At 45.3% G+C, this 4908-nt stretch overlaps 1 pseudogene; it reads left to right on the top strand.

The window, feature by feature from the left end:
- The first annotated feature begins 326 nt into the window (after nt 1-326).
- Nucleotides 327-1439, top strand: LOC102821024 (annotated as a pseudogene).
- Nucleotides 1440-4908: the final 3469 nt, after the last annotated feature.

Here is a 4908-nt window from a genome sequence, read left to right as displayed (position 1 = left end):
TATCAGTTCAGGGCCAGAAGTCAGTAATCCTCCCAAAGTACTATTATTTCCTTTTTTACCATTGAACAGTTACTCTTGTAAAAGAATGCAGCTGGTCGCTGCTGAGGCGGCCGCGGGCGCGGGTAGCGGTGGCGCTGGCAGTCGCAAGCGCCGGGCGGTGCAATAGGGCTGCACTGCCCTCACCTAGAGCGGCTGAGCCCAGGATGCCGGGGAGGCGCGGCGGCTCCTCGCGCAGCCCAGATGTTGAGCATCATTCCAGAGTACAGTCTCCATGGCCTGAACGTTTCCTGAAAATATCTGTTTAATAACCAGAAAACCACATCAAGATGATTGGGAAACTGAAGCAGAACCTACTCTTGGCATGTCTGGTGATTAGTTCTGTGACTGTGTTCTACTTGGGCTAGCACGCCATGGAATGTCACCACCGAATCGAGGAACGCAGCCAGCCGGCTAGGTTGGAGAGCGCAGGGCCCACCGTGCGAACTGCCCTGGACATCAAAGCCAATAAAACCTTGGCCTACCACAAAGATATGCCTTTGATATTCATCGGAGGTGTGCCTCGAAGTGGAACGACCCTCATGAGAGCCATGCTGGATGCGCACCCTGACATTCGCTGCGGAGAGGAGACCAGAGTCATTCCCCGGATCCTGGCCCTGAAGCAGATGTGGTCGAGGTCGAGTAAGAAGATCTGCTTGGACGAGGCCGGTGTCACTGACGAAGTGCTGGACTCTGCCATGCAGGCCTTCTTACTGGAGATCATTGTAAAGCATGGGGAGCCAGCCCCTTATTTATGTAACAAAGATCCTTTTGCCCTGAAATCCTTAATTTACCTTGCCAGATTATTCCCCAATGCCAAATTTCTCCTGTGTTTCGAGATGGCCGGGCATCAGTGCACTCAATGATATCTCGAAAAGTTACTATCGCAGGGTTCGACCTGAACAGCTATCGGGACTGTTTGACCAAGTGGAACCATGCCATAGAGACCATGTACAATCCGTGTACAGAGGTTGGTTATAAAAAATGCATGCTAGTTCACTATGAACAACTCGTCTTACATCCTGAGCGGTGGATGAGAACACTCTTAAAGTTCCTTCATATTCCATGGAACCATTCATTCAGTATTGCACCATGAAGAGCTGATTGGGAAGGCCGGGGGAGTGTCGCTGTCCAAAGTGGAAAGATCGACAGACCAAGTCATCAAGCCAGTCAATGTAGGAGCGCTGTCCAAATGGGTCGGGAAGATCCCTCCAGACGTCCTGCAAGACATGGCTGTGATTGCACCCATGCTTTCCAAACTTGGCTAAGACCTATATGCCAACCCACCGAACTACGGAAAACCCGATCCCAAGATCCTGGAAAACACGAGAAGGGTCTATAAAGGAGAATTCCAACTCCCGGACTTTCTTAAAGAGAAACTCCAGACTGAGCCAGGAGAATAGCAGCTCCAGGAACTGTTTCATCCCCAGGAGACATGGCTGCCTTCTCATCAGACAGGAAATGTGTAGGACCAGCTGTCCCCTGCTGCCACCATCAGTGGGTGACTGTCCCATGGGCTGCCTCTCATGCGGGGAGGCCTTGTGTGTTCTGGGGGATCCAGTGACGGGCCCAGCATGCAGACCTGGAGCCCCAACATACCCTTTGCTTTCTGTCCCCATGGCTCTCAGCCTCATCTTGTCTCAAACTTTGTTTTCATGGGGGGAGGGTTCAAGAACAGGGTCCTGTGAGCAAAATGAGCCCATTTCATTTTGGAATTGATCATTTGTATGTGTTTTCATGTTTTGTGGTGCCCCGTGCCTGTCATTATTGTCCTGGTGTGGATACTGTTCAGTGTCTTAATTATTTAAAGAATCCATTGTCTGTGGGGGAGCTGCTGCCTACATTTACAACGTAATGACTTTTGTATTTTATTTTTCAAAATAAAAGCTTTACTTGGGAAGCAAAAAAAAAAAAAAAAAAAGAATGCAGAATGCAGCTCCCTTTGGGAAGGCTGGGAGGAAAATAAAAAGTATAAAATTTTTGCAGTGTGATGGGGTCCTTCCTCAAGAGTACCTGGACTCCCCTTCATTAAAGGGATTGTGAGTCTATAAAATGGCTCAAGTCTGGAAATTGATTGACTTCTGTTGAAGTCTCGGAAACCCTGTACAGAGTCGCTATGAGTCGGAACCAACTCCACGGCACATAACAGCAACAACAACAACTTACATTAATAGAGTCTTGACTCAGGTACATCTCATAGTGAGTCCCTGGACCCATTCTGCAGTAATTCCCCCAGTTCCGGGATGCATAATTGGAGTAGACATACTCAGCAACTGGCAGAATCCTCACATTGGATCCCTGCCATATGGAATGAAGGCTGTAATGGTAGGGAATGCCAAGTAGAATCCATTAGAACTTCCTCTACCTAGGAAAATAGTAAACCAAAGGCAATACTGCATTCCTGGAGGGATTGCAGAGATTAGTGCCCCCATCAAGGACTTTCAGGATGTAGTGGTGGTGATTTCACCACATCCCCCCATTTAACTTGCTAATCTGGCCTGTGCAAAAAAAGGTGGATATTGGAGAATGGCAATAGATTACTGTAAACTTAACCAAGTGACTCCAAGTGCAGCTGCTCTTTCATATATAATTTCACTTTTTGAACAAATTGACATATCTTCTAGTATTCTGGTATGCAGCTTTTGATCTATCAAATGCCTTTTTCTCAGTTATGGTTTCAAAGGATCACCAGTAGTTGTTTGCCTTCAGTTGGCATGGCCACAGCAATACATTTCTACTGTCTTACCTCAGAGGTATATCAACTCTCCAGACTATGTCATAATTTAGCCCAAAGGACTTGGATCACCTTTCCCTCTACAAGACATCTCACTTGTTCATTACATTGATAACATTATGCTGATTGGACCTAGTAAGGAAAAGTATCAGTAACTCTAGATTTATTAGTAAGACATTTGCATGCTCTGTTGTTGTTGTTAATTTTTGTGGGAACAGAAAGCCTCATCTTTCAACATTGGAGCAACTGGTGGTCTTGAACCACTAACCTCATGATTTGCAGTCCCATGCTTATCTTACAGAGCCATCATTTCAACAAAAGTTCAAGTGTGTTCCACCTCAGTGAAATTTTTAGTGGTCTAGTGGTGTGGGCCATGTTGAGATATTCCTTCTTAAGTGAAGGATAACTTATTGCATTTGGTTCCTCCTATACCTAAAAAGGAGGCACAACACCTGGGGGACCTCTTTGGATGCTGGAATCTACATATCTCTAATTTGGGTGTGCTACTCTATCCTATTTAAGGAGCTCTGGTAGCGTAGTGGTTACAAATTGGGCTGCGAACCACAAGGTCAGCAGTTCAAAACTACCAGCTGCTCCGCGGGAGAAAGATGAGGCTTTCTGCTCCCATTAAGATTTACAGCCTCGGAAACTCTGTACAGGGTCGCTATGAGTCGGAACCGACTCCATGGCACATAACAACAACTGGGTGGCCAAGCGTCACCAGTGATCTGAGAGATCCCGAGGCCTGAGAATCTAGGTACAGTTGTTGGGCCTTTGCCACTTTAGCAAGAATGTTGGCCCTTAAACCAATGGTTCCTCTCATTTAGTTGTGTATGGCAATCACCCGGGGAGCTTTTAAATAAAACACTAATGTCTAAATCCATCCTCAATCTGGCTTAGCTGGTCGTAGGTGTGGCCTAGACATTGGGGTTTTCTAAGAGCACCCCAGTGATTCCAATATGCAACCAGGGTTGCTCACCACTGCCATAAACTGTTCTTTTTGTCTTTTTTTTTCTAATTAAAAATGTTGTTAAGTGCTGTCGAGTCAGTTCTGACTCATAGCAACCTTTTATAGGATTTACGAGAAGCATCTGGTGAGTTTGAACCACTGACCCTGAGGTTCAAACCAACCTTTAGGTCTATCCAGTGCTTTATCCCACAGTGCTTTTTGGGGAAAGAGTGCTATGAAAGATGCTTGTGTCCCAAAACCTCCTATGGTGACACCTTCCACCTAGAGTCTTGAAATGAAAACTCAGCCCGCCAAAAACAGACTCTAAATTTTCAAAATCCTTGCCAGAACTGCCAAATCCAGTAAAAATTTGAAAATGAAATTTCTGTCTTGAACACAAGGTTTTCAATAGCTAAATCTTCCTCTCTAACTAGAAATCCATGCTAAAGAATTCCATGACTCCTAACTCCTTCAATTGTTTTGACACCTATAATCATAACTACAGAACCCCTATCTCAATAAGAAAAGGAAAAGAGTAAGAGATTCCACCCAAAAAGGGTCCCTCAAAATACCTCTCAAAGCGAAGTCAAGCTAGTTTAGTTCTTGTTAGACGCGTTAAGGGAAAATCACATTCCGTTTATGGGTGGCCCTTTCACACTTCTTTTCTCCCCAGGTGGAGATGTCACCAGAGTGACTCATTTCAAGATGATTCTTTGGAGAGTAGATCTTTCTGATCTGTTTGCTTGGCTTTTTCAGCAAGGACTAGGATCATTCCCAAAAGGATGTTTATTGTACTAGATCTCATCCTTCCATACAAAAACTAAGACTCTTAGTAGCTAACCAAGCATAATTACAATGCTAGACTAGTTGACCTCAAAAATAGAGCACATGCTCTCACCTATTTTAAGAATGGTGTAGGTGAGCGAAGAATGCCTGGTGATGCAACAGTTAAGCACTCAGCTGCTAACCAAAAGTTTGGTGGTTTGAAACCACGAGCACCTTCACAGGAGAAAAGACCTGGTGATCTGCTTCCGTAAAGTTTTACAGCCTACTCTAGCCTATGTTGTTGGTGTTGTTAAGTACTGTCGAGTCGGTTCTGACCCATAGCGACCTTGAATAGGGTTTCCGAGGAGCATCTGGTGAGCTTGAACTGCCAACCTTGCAGTTCAAATGGCATTGCAATCTGGAG

The sequence above is a fragment of the Chrysochloris asiatica genome, unplaced genomic scaffold, assembly GCF_000296735.1.
Source record: "Chrysochloris asiatica unplaced genomic scaffold, ChrAsi1.0 scaffold02586, whole genome shotgun sequence".
Lineage (NCBI taxonomy): Eukaryota > Metazoa > Chordata > Mammalia > Afrosoricida > Chrysochloridae > Chrysochloris > Chrysochloris asiatica.
This window is presented reverse-complemented; position numbering and strand designations above follow the sequence as displayed.